Here is a 15,794-nt window from a genome sequence, read left to right on the forward strand (position 1 = left end):
AAACCGCATTCCAGTCATTCTATGTTGAGTGGCTGACCACCAATTATCGAGACACAAAACCTCTGTACCTTGGTATATCACCACAGGCATGGATTGTGTCGGAGGGGTGTGCTTCTCCCTTCCCTCGGCTCAACTGCACACACGAGGAAGCTGATGACAGAATGATGTTCCATGTGCAGGACATTGTTAGTCACCGGAAAGGATCTACATCTCTGACACTGTCATCAGGTGACACAGATGTATTTGTTTGCCTGTTGTATCACCTCACAGTAAACTGGAGAAAACTTGGCCTCCAAGAGCTCTGGCTGATCCGCAACTCAGGGGTGAAAAGGTCAGTACTGCCACTCCATGCTATATGCAAAGAGCTGGGAGATAAGCTCACAAAGTGTCTCCCAGCACTCCATGCGCTGACTGGGTGTGATACTACAAGCAAAATATCAACCAAGCTTGCAGCCCTCAACACTGTCCGCAAAGCAGGCAATTCCACCTTGATCGAACATTTGACTGCCCACAACTAGTAGAAAGATCTATGGAGATGGCAGAAACCTTTTTGGTGAAGTGTCTCAAAAACGGAGACTTGGAGACATTTGATGACCTGCGTTTCGACGTATTTGCGAGCAGTGCCCTCAAAATGGATTTTGAGAGAACTCCTTGCACCTCCAACAATGCGAGGAAACACATCCTACGGGCATATTATCAGCAACAGCTGTGGGTCCAAGCCCCATTTAGAGATGCCACCAGCATACTTAATGCAGAGTCTTATGGTTTTGTGAGAAGGGACAGCGTATTTGTCCCCGATATGGTGACCTCAAAACCCGAAGGCCTGCCAGATCCGTGCACATGTGGCAAGTGTACACGCAAGAATGGGTGTCCGTGTCGGGTAGCTGGGATGCCCTGTTGCGTGTACTGCAAATGCAAAGCAGGTGATTGTTGCAAAAACACTAACAACAAATAGATGTGGCATAGAAGCAGCTTGGACTCATCATGCATAGAAGGAAGCATGAGGTCATGAGGCCCTACTATAGGCCCTCATCAAACCCTGTGCACTCACGACACTGCCCCTGCTGCCACCCTTCTGACATTCCATGTTGATCCGACTTCATCAAACCCTGTACACTCAAGACACGCTCCATATATGGCCAGTGCTTCTCGCCCTCAGGCGTCTTACTGTTGTAGTGGTTACAGTTGTATTACTATATTTGTCTGTTGTGCAATTTATCTTCCACTTTGTGTGTATTGAAAATGGAGGACCCTGAACAAACAAGTCTTAATTGCTTTTTCTGGTTTTATGCTCGTAGCAGCTTTTGTATTGACCTGTACTTTTGTTTTAACTATACTGTGAATACAATGTTCAATCAATGTATGTCTGTTTGTCTTTTTGTTTGGAGCACGGAATGGTTTGTAGCACAACCTATTGACCCCTGGAGATCATTGGGGTCATTCATTTCAAGAAACATTCAATTGATAATTGATAAAGTGTATATTAATGAAATGCTCGTTTCTTTATTAGAAACAATCCTTATGTTTCAAAATCAAAATTATCAGTTCATGTACAGTGTATGGCATGAATTAATAAAATTCTAAGTCTGTAAGCTTTAAGTTCACAACTATATGGCAGTTGCTGTATGTAGGTATAGTTTTATGTAATAAATGGCCAGTTTTTAGCTATTTTGGCCGATTTCTCATAAAAGGTCAAATTAGAAATTTTACACATGTATATGTACCTCTAGTCATGAGTATTCTGAACATTTTGAGCACCTCAGGAAATCTGTCACACAAACGGTTTAGAAAATATAGCTATGTTTGACGTAGCAAACAGGTTGTGGTCATTTTAAAAAGGGTGTGGTCAGGGTTCGGGTATTTCGACCCGGATAGAGAATTGTTCACAGTTCTCACGTTGTTCGCAGGGGTCATATTAGTCAAGAACAGTTGAGATATTCTCTCCTAAATGAAGCGCATACAAATCTTAGCTAGGTCCTAGACTATAGCCCTGAATGACCATAACAGGTCTGTAACCCTGAGAGTGTTCAAATGGAACCAAATGGACCCGTATTGAACACTCTGACTCAGAGTTAACCCTGTAAGGGTCCTTCCAAATAAAACATTTGAAAACCACTAGTACTAATTGTGTCATACATATTCAGAAGAAAACCAGATACTTTGGGATTCAGGAATTGGGTCTTATGATGATAAAAATGTAAGAACTTTATAATGGTGTGTAAAAGAGAAAATCAAACATTTGCCACGGCCCACGGACAAGGACAAGTCTTTGCCACGGACACATCTGTCGTTGTACAGACCAGTGTTGTTTTTGGCAGCACATTTCTATTTTAGTCTAGTCATAGGCTTTGGAATAAAACTTAATTTAGTTTTAGTCATATTTTAGTCACCTGGAATGTTAGTCCAGTTTTATCATAAGATTTTAGTCGACTAAATCTGCAGTTGATTTAGTCGACTAAAATGCATTTTGGCGGGCCTTGATGGTGTCCTAATGGCTAATTTTACACTCGTTAAAAATAGCTGATCTACAAGCTCACGTGTCACGCTGCAATGCGTTGTGAGCTTGTAGATCTGCTATTTTCAGCATGGAACCAAGTGTAAAATGACTTATACTGGATATCTTGTCCATTAGTCCCTTCCTAGTCTAGTTTATCTGTTGACGAAATTGTTAATATATTTAGTCTTAATATAGCTTAATATAGCTTAGTTTTCATTTAGTTTCCGTTCAGTTTTCGTCAGTGGAAAAAGGTAGTCGACAAAATGTTTTCGTCTTAGTTTTAGTCGACAAAAACAACACTGGTACAGACAGACTGACCCCTGCTCCTCCTCAGCCACTAACAATTAATACAATACAACAAACAACAGCTATACTCATTGTATACAGTCCTGTGACTGACCTCTTTAAATCCAATACTTTCATGAATAATGTGCTGCACTCTCAAATTCCACTTTTCTGGTAATTCCATTGTCTACTCAGGCTTATGAGCACCCCAGACAGTTTTTAAATTGCTTGATTCAGTATTTAGATATTTGATATTCATTTTAGCTGCTCTAGCGTTGATTATAATCCAAATGGAACACAGTTACGGAACATGATCAGTAAGTCAGTCAGTCAGTCAGTCAGTCAGTCAGACAGACAGACAGACAGACAGACAGACAGACAGACAGATGAGGATTGAGGAAACACAATTAACTGGTAACTTTAGAGTCTTAAACACAAGAGGACCATTTGTAGTCTCCAGAGGCCCTCTAGTGACCATGTCAAAGTGGTGCACACATACACATGCACAGATTATAGCACATAATGTATTCACACTTGACTGTACAGTACATATAAACATCACAGTTTGAACAACAGACATATAAAAAAGAGACAAGAGCTGACTGCTAGCACCAAACGATCTAAGTCTGCCTAAGGAGTAGATATGCTGCTGTATCCTCTTACAAATATAGTCAATATGAGAGGACCATGATAAATATATACATCACACATGGCCATTCTAGGCCGGGCTACTATTACTACTACCACTACAATGTACTACTAGTAGGCTTACTACTAACTACTAATAATTAGGGGTGCACCGCCACCGATGTGGAAATTCTTGGCCGATACCGATACCGATTTTAAAAGGCTGTCATATAGTCTGAATATATTCTTTCAAATGAGGTTTGGTCTTATAGATCAAAAATACATGTGCTCAGTTTTTTAATGAATACATTTGCAACTATTTTAATAAAGGTTGTAGTACACATCAGTGAAATTAACCGCTGGGAAAATCCCTAATTGAGAGAGTGCAGGCCTAACAAGCCACCACAGATCATGCAATATAGGCTGCATGGCTAACAGGGCTAGTGCTTACCCTACCATCTCTCTCCTTTCTCTGACTATGACTTATACACCCATGAAAAATTGAAAATATAAATTTCATGGAGTATAGACCGATTGGCTGAGTATGGCACAAGTTACATCTCAACCTTTTGCGCGACGGGCCATTGCGCTGAGGACTGTGGTGGCGGTGTTTTACCTATACTTGTGAGGACCTCTGCTTGGATTCATTTCACAGAATATATACCACTTTGAATTAAAACAATCGTTTGTGCATATAGGCTGAGTATGGCACGAATGATTATTTTTGGGGATGTGGAGGACTTTGACGTTGACTGAGCTGACGCACCCCCCAATGCCCAGTATTGTATTTATTTGGCCCAAAATGATTTTTATATATATATAATCCGTTAATCACACAATTAAAGACCGTTGATCGTTTGCAGCTGGCGTTAATTACCTCGCGCTGCAAGGGTATTCACTATAGCGCGATCACACCGTCACTAACTTGTGGATTATAGTTTGGTAAACTGAAAACTAAAGAAAAAAAGTCTTGAGTTGAAACGGTGCCCACTGCCTGTGTGTGAGCCTGTCAGGGGAGGGGGGAGGAGGAATACCACTGCCAGAGCCATATAATAGAAGAGTTGCGTTATTGAGGGGGCACAGAACAGCCCGGTCACGTGATCCCGGAAGCGCTCGGGCGCACAGCTGCGCTCTCATGGAGAGCCTGATTAGGGACACCCTGGGGACAGCCTGGAGTTGAAGTACATTGTTTTCAACGAGAGCGCCGCGGATATCGGAAATTTTCGGTATGTATGCAAAATGACAACTGTTTTAAAGTATTACTCAGTGACAACTAAAGTCTCTGTAATGTTTATGTTGTACTATTACTAAAAAGCGATCTAAAATAAATGTATTTAAGATCATTAAAAGCCGGGCCGGGGCTGTTGCCTTTCACTCTTCCAGCCACTGAAGTGTAGCTAGTGTTGTTGTTCACCAACAATGAACGTGGCAATAAATGTTTGATTTTCTTTTACACACCATTATAATGTTCTTATTTTGATCATAACACCCACTTTAATACTGAAGAATATGTACGAGAATTATTTACTATGACACTATATATGGCACATTAGGAGTCCACTAGTAGTCTAGTAGTGCTTCTCAAATGTTTTATTTGCAAAGACATGGGTCCATTTGGTTCCATTCGAACACTACACATTTGTTATGGTCAGGGCTATCTATTCATGTGTTTCTGGTAATATTTTTGTCCACTCATTTAGTCATTTTGTATGTCCGTGGCAAAAATGGAATGTTGACAAATGTCCACCACAATTAAGCCAATGTGGAATGTATGGTATGTGTTATCACAGGCAAAAACGTTGATCAAAGTAATAATTCTTCCACATTCTCTAGTATAGACTTCTTGTAAATTCAGTAATGCAGATGTTTAACAACAATTTAACTCTTGAGAGTGTAAAATGAAACCGGGCCAAATCAACCACGTCCATTTGGTTTCATTTTACATGGTCAACTCTCCATTTGGCTGGGGACCACTGGAAATGATATTGGTGCTGTGTTCAAGGCAAACTAATAAGCTCACTGTTTTGAATCCATTTCAAGCATTCGTTTTGCACAAAATACACTCCTTGGGCTAAAAACAGCCATAGCCACTTGCCCAAATGTGCCCAAAATGTGCTGACCTCATCACATTTGTCATGACGTTTTTAGCTGAAGGAGTGTATTTTGTGCAAAACGAATGCTCACTGGTCACCAAGTCACAGAAGCGGTCACACAGGTAAAGACCACTAAGCATTCACATGCACACATGGTTCTCAGTTTTCTTTGGAGCTCTAGGTCTCCTAGTATTCTACACTTTGTCAAAACTATCCCATCTACAAGCTCACTTGTTTAATGCTTAACTCCCAAGATGGCATAGTAATGCAGTGTGCTAAAGCACACTATTTCATTAGTATGCTATTCAAACTGGTGTCTGTCTACTGTCTACAACTGCAATTCAAGGTAACATTCATACTTGCATTGAAGAGGAGACCACAACTCCAGATTTAACAACGCAATCAATTTACAATTTAGGCATTTAGCAGACACTCTTAATCCAGAGTGATTTACATTAAGCAAGAACAAAAAGCATGGCAATACATCATATACATACAATGTAGTTATCATGAATCATACGTAAGCTAAGAACATAACAGTGGAATATCTATAATATTAAACTATGTGTATGTATGTATATATATATATATATATATATATATGTATATATATATATATATATATATATATATATATATATATATAATATAGAGAGATAGTGCTGTTTACATACAATGCTATAAGTCTACATAAAATAGCTGTAAAAAAAAAACACTTAGTGTACCCCCTCGAACATTTCGAGCACTCCCTCTGACAAGGTAGCGTTCGTTGTTCAGTCTGGCATATGTTGAAATTGAAACTAAGCATGGCCTGTCTCTCTAATTAATTTGTATGTCTTTCTCTGTCTCAGATCGAGGAAGTGTTCTGGAGAATCACCCTTAAAGCGCTGCAGTACACATTCCTGGGGAAGTTTATAGTACACATGTATAATATATTATATAGTATAGTATGTATAGTTAACATAGATACTCCACTGTTACGTTCTTAGTTTACGCATGATTCATGATAACTACTTTTTATACATGTGCTGTATGCCATGCTTTTTGTTATTGCTTAATGTAAATCGCTCTGGATTAAGAGCGTCTGCTAAATGCCTAAATTGTAAATTGTAAGGCAGGAAACCGAGTTGGAGGTAGCAGAGACTAAAATGTTGAGGTTCTCTCTTGGAGTAACACAGATGGATAGGATTGGGAACTACTAGTACATCAGAGGGACAGTGCATGTTAGATGTTTTGGAGATAAATCCAGAGAGGCCAGACTGAGATGGTTTACTTTGGACAAGTACAGAGGAGGGACAGTGAGTATATCAGTAGAAGGATGCTGAGGTTGGAACTTCCAGGCAGGAGGCTTAGAGGAAGACCAAAGAGAATTTATGGATATAGTGAATGTGATGTCTGTACTGTACAATCTCATTTCATGTGTTTGTAGGACCACAGCATTGAGTCCCGTAGAGAAGAGGCCTCATTGTCTTCCTTAGAAAAAGACGGAGCAGTTGATCGACTACAAGGTAAAGAAAATGTACCTCTATTCTCGCTAAAAGGCCTAGCCCAGAGGTCCTCAACTAGAAATGCTGAAGGTCCACTAATCATCTTTGAAAAAGACTAAGGTCTGGTCGCTGCGGACCACGCAGCGGAGAGCGGGGCTCTATGCCTGTTTAGTACAGTCAAACCAAGGAAAGCTTATACAAATCGGATCCCCTCCCAACCAACCAATACTGTATGAAAATAAAATGTTTCACAAATATTCCCCTCCAAAAAAAATCACAGCAAATTATATGTATTGTGTTGAGGCACAAAGAACACTTTTATTTTGTTAAGTTGTGCCTGCTAAAAGGACCACTTCACCACGTTTCAACCTATCGTCATATAATAGGTATCTGTGTCTCATAGGAGGGCTGTGGGCAGTTCAGAAACTGTCCTCCAGTGACATCATCGATGGGGAATACAAGCTAATAGAAACTGCAGGCATTTTAGTCCTGAAAAGTTGCAATGCGAAAATGGAAGCCATCGTTCTCACGATAATGAAAATCTAAACATTTTTGTAAAAAAAAACGTATCTGCCTAATGATGATGTCACTGAAGGACGGTTTCTAAACTGCCCACAGCCCTCCTATGAGACACAGACTGAGTAGAAAAAAATTGTGCATTTTATCATGATTATTAGTGAGGTTGTGGTAGTGGTCCTTTAATAATAAGAGAAATAGCACATTGGTTACCAAGAATTCTTAATTTAACAACAATCTGAGCTGTCTGAAGTGAGTGGTACTGTACTCTACTGTACTGTACTGTACTGTACTGTACTGTACTGTACTGTACAAGCCCTCCTCCCTGGCCTGTGTGTGTCTTTGTATTAGGCTGTGCAGTGACACTTGGTGGTGAACAAACGCTATTTTCGTGCTCGGACACAGGGAGGGAAAGTGTTGTACCCGAACGCGTTCATATTTTCTAAACATGTTGTTCATCACCTCATTATGTACATTGTACAACATAATTTAATTTTTCTGCATCAGAATGGCTTCTTGTGCTTACCCTATAATCTGAACGTACTTTATCATCGCTTTATCATCAGTCATAAGACCAGGTGTCACTGTTGCATGCATATTTAACACTCTGTACTGTACACAGCAAATCATGGTTTTACTGTGTACAGTACACAGTATAAAGCGTGTACCCGTTTGCAAATCTACCTTTCTTAGTGCTTGGCTGGCATATGAAAACGATATGTTTAGCAGTAGTGGAAATTATACTAGTAGTATGCAACTGCATGCTTTACTCCACTTGAATTCAGTACTGTACTTCTACTTCACACCTGGAGGAAAATATTCAACTTTTTACTATTGTTATTACAATTACAAACTAATTCATGTTTCTTTGGGAAGTCAGCCCCATAGCCTTTTAGGTATTTGTATACTACTGTACATATAGTCCTATACAAATGTGTGCTATGTATCACTGGCACTGCTTTACTGTGGCATTACTGTACTAGTTTTAATAATCCCATTCCTTGAGCAACACTTGAATCAGTTGCACACATTTGCCAGAAATAGAATATATAAATGTATTGTAATGCATTTGTGTTTTCTTGTATTTACTGACAGGAGGGGTGGAGCACTTCATGTCCATCCATCATTGATGTTGAAAGACCCTAAGGCACTTATGATGTCTTTGTGAGGAACAGTGTTGTGGACTGGGTGAGTAGTAATTGTAATTAAAGTATTATGGCCTGACCTGAGTTTACACCTTTAGCGAAACTCTGTAGTGTACTACGGAAAACAGAATATTTGTTTATGTACATTGATCACACCCTACCAAGTACCAACTGTCATTAAGACATGTGAATCCCTTGACTCCTTCAAAACCGCTCTCAAAGGGCACCTACGGACGGCTGCAATTCGAAACGGGTAAATGGTGCATTTATATAGTGCCTTTATCCAAGGCGCTTTACATAGATTGTGCATTACATTCACCCATTCACACACACATTCATACACTGATGGCGGCAGAAACCATACAAGGCACCAAGCCATAGCACTTTATATTGTGTGTGTGTGTGTGTGTGTGTGTGTGTGTGTGTGTGTGTGTGTGTGTGTGTGTGTGTGTGTGTGTGTGTGTGTGTGTGTGTGTGTGTGTGTGTGTGTGTGTGTGTGTGTGTGTGTGTGTGTGTGTGTGTGTGTGTGTGTGTGTGTGTGTGTGTGTGTGTGTGTGTGTGTGTGTGTGTGACCACTCAATCAGTCCCTCCTCACCACTCAATCACCCGCATGCAGACACACACACGGAAGGAAGACAATGCAGGGCAATACCAACACTAAAATACATAATGACCCTATAGGGTCATAACAGTTATGTATTCCATGCTTTTTGTTCTTGCTTATTGTAAATCGCTCCGGATTAAGAGCGTCTGCTAAATGCCTAAATTGTAAATTGTAATTGCCCAAATGTGCTGACATCATCACATTGTGATGACGGCTATGGCCATTTTTAGCCCAATAACTGTTTTTTTTTGGCAAAACTAATGCTTGGAATGGATTCAGCATCATGAAAACCTGTTTACATCGCATGCTACTTAAAGCATGATGAAATTTTGTTTTTTCCCCCCTTTGTTAATGGTAGGGTCACATATTGCTTATTACATGCTGGGGACGGTGGACCCATACTCAACATTTCTTTTTTTTGTCAAATAGGTTTTTATTGAGAACAGATTATAAATTGTTGTATTTCTAACATAAAACTTTGGTGTACTCAACATGCCTGGGTTCACATTCTGGCAAGGGCCCAAATTAGAGCTGGCATACTTGGTCTGCATATTGAGACAGGTAGATATGTAGGCACGGTTGAGGAGGATAGATTATGTAGTCTGTGTGATCTAAAGGAAAGTGAAATGCATTTTGTTTTTTATTGTCCATTCTACAACTCAAATTAGGGCGAGACTTCTTAATAAGATGGATCCAAATCATAAATTGATATGGTTGGAGGACTTTGAGAAACTGAAACGCCTATTTCAAAAGTACACCTTTTCATTTGCCTCATTCCTTGAAAAGGCCTGGTCAATGAGGAGAGCCATTTACATGGCCTTGTTTTATTTGTTTTAATTTTGTTCAAATACTGTACAAATATGTATTCATGTATTTAATAATGCATTCACTAGTAAGAAACCACACCACTGTTCAAGATTAGTAGTATTTATTTGCACAAATGAGATGTGGGTGTAATGATGAGGAGCCCGGGGAGGGCGAGACTGAGGATGGGGACGTAGTCTCGAGAGCTTGACGACCGACCTGCTCACCCGGGAGCGGTCGGTCGCCTCTGCTCGGACGCTGCCCCCCCCAGGGGCTCCTAGGAGGAGGAGAGAGAGAGAAGTGTTAGCGGGGCAATGCTGAGGATGGAGGGGGTTAGTTGGGGAGGAGGGGGGGGAAATTGACAGCGCGAGGCGGTATCAAACAGGTAAGTAATGATATGAGGTGTGTATTTATGCTGTGGGTAATGTTACGTGATTGGCTGTGCGGCCGTGGAGACGCCGGTGGACTTGACGAGGAGATATGGGATGGGAGTGATTAGGTTGAGCAGTGGGTGGTATCCACTCCTGAATCTACGTTGAACACAACTACATTTCACTAGTAAGAAACCACACCACTGTTCAAGATTAGTAGTATTTATTTGCACAAATGAGATGTGGGTGTAATGATGAGGAGCCCGGGGAGGGCGAGACTGAGGATGGGGACGTAGTCTCGAGAGCTTGACGACCGACCTGCTCACCCGGGAGCGGTCGGTCGCCTCTGCTCGGACGCTGCCCCCAAAAAGTCTGATACGAACCGTGGGGGGGCCGGAGGATGGAGAAGGTCTCTAGCGACCGGCGCGTGGAGCCTCCCGTCCTTGGACCCTCGGTCGGGCGAGGAAAAACTCCCTCGAGGGGAGTGAGGGAGAAACCTCGGGAAGGACCGCGGAGGAGGGGACCCCCTTCCTGGGCGGACGGGCTAGGCGGAGTGCGGCCGTTACGGTCTGCCTAGCTGGAGATGGGCGTTGCGTACGTCATGGATGGGACCGGATGTATGCGTGGTATGCCTGAGAGGACCATCTTCCCGGGGCGTGGATGAGGTGGTCCGAGAGGCCTCGTCTAGAAGCGGAGGAGGCGGTGCCGATGCGGAAGGAGTGGCCGGAGTAGATGTGAGGAGAGGACCGGAGAGGGAGAGAACCTGTCGTTGGTGATGTTGGAACTAGAACCGGGTGGCAACGGAGCCGGACTCGGTGATGAAGAGGGGGTCTTGAGGGTTAGCGTGGCAGGATCGTCTCGTGGTGACGTAGCGGAGGAGGGGTTCGTAAGGACTGAGTGGTGAGTTTGTCTTGAATAGGTGGATGGAGGAAGAACGCCCTTGCTGGTCCGTCTTGCTTCGTTTGAGCGCGAAGGTGAGGGTTTCGGAGGAATGGAAGGTGATGTCGGACGGCTCGGGTGGAGTGAGGGGTCGTACCGGGACGAAGAGGACGTGGAACCCTCGGAACGCCGCGGGAAGCCGAAGAAGGCGAGCAGGGACGTGCGCTCCTGCGTGGGGGAGATCAGGGTGAGGTAACCGGCGGGGGAGAGTTGTAGGCGGAGACGGAGCAGGTCTGACGTCGGGGGAAGGCGACGTGGCGGAACCGGCGCGTTGTGGCGCTGTAGGCTGCGAGGCGGCAAGGAGATGAGGGGGTGAGAGGTGGAGGCTTGGAGATCCGTCCGGCGGGCGGAATAAGTAGGTGCCGCCGAGATGGACGTGCGGGTTAGGGGGGCGGAGATGGAGGCGTGAATGGCAGTGGGAGAGGAATGGGGCGATGGTGGAGGCGTCGGGGGAGAAGCTTTGGAATCTGCCTTTGTCGAGGGTGTTGACTGACTGTGTTGGCCTAGTGAATTAGGATGCTTCGTGCAACCATTCTTGGCCCCAAAAGAACGTGGCAGAGGCTGTTGGGTGGACCGCACGTGATGCGGTTGATGGACGGGCGAGGTGCGTTGACGCGCCTGCCGGCATGCTCGTAGGAAAGGTGGGAGGAGGCGGCGGGTTGTATTAACCTGGGTGAGACGCGGAGCGCCTGCCTGAGTGGGGGTAGGAGGGGGAGGTTGGGAGTGGGCGGGATGCGTTGCCACGCCCGTCGGCGTGTTTGTTAGGTGGGGGGGTTGCGTTGAAACGCCTGCCGGGGCGATCGGGAGGTGGGGGGGGTATCTGGGAGTGGCCGGCGTGCTTGTGAAGTGTGTGTGATGGCTGTCAGCGTGCCTGAAGGAAAATGTGGGGGTGATGGGTTCCCAAGAGCATGTGGTGTGGGCTGTTTGAGGGACGCCCGATGGTGATGGGTCGGAGTGATCGTGGAACGAAGGCTGCTTGAGGAATGGTGTGGTCTGCTTGGAGGAAACCTTGGGGCGCATTGCGCGCTGGTCGACTGGAGGATGCCCATGGAGCTGGACCGGGGGAGGGGGGGCCGTTGGTGCTGTGTGCCGGTATGCTGAGGGCGGAAGCGCGTGGTGCTGATCCGGGGGAGGGGGGGGGGGGGGGTGGGTGATGCTCTGGTCGACTGGAGGCTGCACGTTGTGCTGCGCCGGGGAAGGGTGCAGCACGACGCGGCGTGGGCGGCTTACCGCATGGGCGCACTGTGCTGGTCGGTTGGAGGATGCGCTTAGTGTGCCGGGAAGAGGTGGAGGTTAAGGAGGGTGGGAGATGGAGAGGGCGCGTTGGGCCGAGGCGAAGGAGGCTACATGTAGAGCTGGCTACGTGTAGAGCGAAGTGCTGAACCTGGTGCGAGGTTTGCGCGATGCGCTGAACCTGGTGCGGAGACTGCTTGACACACTGAACCTGGTGCGAAGGCTGTGCGGTGTGCTGCGCCTACGGTCTGATGAGGGAGGCGTGGTGCCGTTCGGGGGGGGGGCTGCACGTGAGCCTGAGTTGGGGAGACCGGAGGCACGCTGCGCTGAACCTGGTGCGGAGGCTGCTTGACGCACTGAACCTGGTGCGAAGGCTGTGCGGTGTGCTGCGCCTACGGTCTGATGAGGGAGGCGTGGTGCCGTTCGGGGGGGGGGGGGGCTGCACGTGAGCCTGAGTTGGGGAGACCAGAGGCGCGCTGCGCTGAACCTGGTGCGGAGGCTGCACGATGCGCTGAGCCTGGTGCGGAGACTGCTTGACGCACTGGACCTGGTCCGAAGGCTTTGCGGTGCGCTGCGCCTACGGTCTGATGAGGGAGGCGCGTGGTGCCGTTCAGGGGGGGGGGGGGGGGGGGGGGCTGCGCGATGCGCTGCGCCTACGGTCTGATGGGGGAGGCACGTGGTGCCGATCGGGGGGGGGGGGGGGGGGCTTCCCTTGAGCCTGGGTTGGGGAGACCGGAGGAGCGCTGCGCCTACGGTCTGATGATGGAGGCGCGTGGTGCCGATCGGGGGGGGGGGGGGGGGGGGCTGCTGGTGGGCCTGGGTTGGGGAGGCCGGAGGCCCGCTGCGCCTACGGTCTGATGGGGGAGGCACGTGGTGCCGTTCGGGGGGGGGGGAGGCTGCGCGACGCGCTGAGCCTGGGGGGGGGGGGGGGGGGGGCTGCCCGTGAGCCTGGGTTGGGGAGACCGGAGGCGCGGTGCGCCTACGGTCTGATGAGGGGGCACGTGGTGCCGATCAGGGGGGGTCTGCTCGTGAGCCTGGGTTGGGGGAGCCTGATGAGGGAGGCACGTGATGCCGATCGGGGGGGAGGCTGCTCGTGAGCCTGGGTTGCTACGGTCTGATGAGGGAGGCATGTGGTGCCGATCGGGGGGGGGGGGGCTGCTCGTGAGCCTGGGGCTGGCCGTGGGCCTGGGTTGGAGACGACTGGGGGTGCACGTGGTGCCGATTGGGGGGGGCTGGCCGTGGGCCTGGGTTGGGGACGATTGGGGGTGCACGTGGTGCCGATTGGGGGGGGGGGGGGGGAGCCCGGGTGGGCGTGGCCCCGGCGGTGGCTGGGCGCTGGGAGCGGAGGTGAGCCAGGTAGGCCTCGAACGGGTCGGCTTAGCCGGGCCGTCAGGCTGACGGGAGCTAGCCCTGTAGATGACCGATGATGTCCGGTGATGCCCGGCAAACGGGCGGTTAACTGTGGTACAATTGCCCAGTTCTAGCCCGTGCCCGCTTGGTACCCATGAAGTATACGTGCACCCCACGTGGGCCCCGGGCGGACGTGTTAGCTGGTGCCCACTTGGTACCCATAAAGTATGCATGCACCCCACATGGGCCCCGGGTGGACGTGTTAGCTGGTGCCCGCTTTGTACCCATAAAGTATGCATGCACCCCACATGGGCCCCGGGTGGACGTGTTAGCTGGTGCCCACTTGGAACCCGTAAAGTACGCATGCACCCCACATGGGCCCCACGTGGACGTGTTAGCTGGGTGGGTAATGCATTTTGCCGTAGAGGCTGTTAAAGTCTGGTTTCGCTCGATGTAGATGGCTGCTGCGTCGGACATCTAACTCGAGCCCGTCGGCCTTGGCGGCGACGGACAGAACGAGCGGAATGGACTTTATAAACGACCCGTCATGAACTCACTTGCACTGCTGGACTAGTCTTAACTTTAGCTGTGTTTAGCAACAGTGCTGGGAATGTGACAAATGATGTGCATCGACCGAACGAGAATGAGTGGAACGTAAATGAGGAAATGCAAAGAGGCTTTACCTGGCGGTTTGACAGCGTGAAGCGTATCAAATGGTTTTGGGTTGACAGCGCGAGGCGGTATCAAAAAACGGTAATTGACAGCGCGAGGCGGTATCAAACAGGTAAGTAATGATATGAGGTGTGTATTTATGCTGTGGGTAATGTTACGTGATTGGCTGTGCGGCCGTGGAGACGCCGGTGGACTTGACGAGGAGATATGGGATGGGAGTGATTAGGTTGAGCAGTGGGTGGTATCCACTCCTGAATCTACGTTGAACACAACTACATTTATGGAATATGAACAGGAAGGACTGTAATGTCAGTTGTTTTTAACGTACCGGTACTTTGTTAAATGTGTCATAATCCCATATGGGATGAGCCCAACTTCCAAGTGGCATGACACGAAAATAAATGTCATTCATATAGTATGATGATGATATGCTCATAGTGCAGCATGACACGCTATAAGCTTGCATATCTGCTATCCGATATAAGAAATGTGACTGTATTACACTGATGCTTTCCTGTTCTTAACAAATGTGTCTTTGTATTTTTCAGGCCGTCCAGATACGATATGGAGGAGTCCACAGACTTGCAGCTGTACATTTATGGCCACTACACCATTACATACAGCCATGCCCATGGACATTAACCAGACTGCTAACATGGATTCACTCACATGTTGCTCCACGCTACATTTGAGTGAATCCACGTATCAGTCTGATACATGCCTAGACTCCTGGCTTCACTGGAACTCCATCTCCATGCGCGGCCTGGGAGCAGATGTGTCTATTATTCACCAACTCACTCACCAAGTCATTGTGAATTATATGGTTTTACAGCTAAATTAGGAAACAACTTCAAACAAATACTGTAAAATAAGGTACTATTTCACTATTATTATTGCTGTTATTATACTATTGGCATTAAAGTATTTTTTGCTATATTGGTTTACCTATTTAGGGCTCACCTCATTCAGATAGTAGGATGATAATAAATTATATAGCACATTTCCAGACATAGTCACATAGTCAACTACTTTAGAGACCAGGATTACTGCATTTTAGTTTAGAGACCAGGATTACTGCATTTTGTGAGGGGACACGGGGAGAACATGCAAACTCCACACAGAAAGGCCCGGATTACTGCATTTTGTGAGGGTACCTACCCTAGGGGACAGG

The 15,794-nt window shown here is 46.7% G+C and overlaps 1 long non-coding RNA gene across 1 annotated transcript; it reads left to right on the plus strand.

Moving 5' to 3' along the window:
• The first annotated feature begins 6,929 nt into the window (after window positions 1-6,929).
• Window positions 6,930-15,502, plus strand: LOC306913110. Its single transcript, XR_013788484.1, has 3 exons — window positions 6,930-7,010; window positions 8,601-8,693; window positions 15,172-15,502. It is a non-coding gene; the product is annotated as an uncharacterized lncRNA (long non-coding RNA).
• Window positions 15,503-15,794: the final 292 nt, after the last annotated feature.

This window comes from Electrona antarctica (assembly GCF_951216825.1).
Source record: "Electrona antarctica genome assembly, chromosome: 20".
NCBI classification, from domain to species: Eukaryota; Metazoa; Chordata; class Actinopteri; order Myctophiformes; family Myctophidae; genus Electrona; species Electrona antarctica.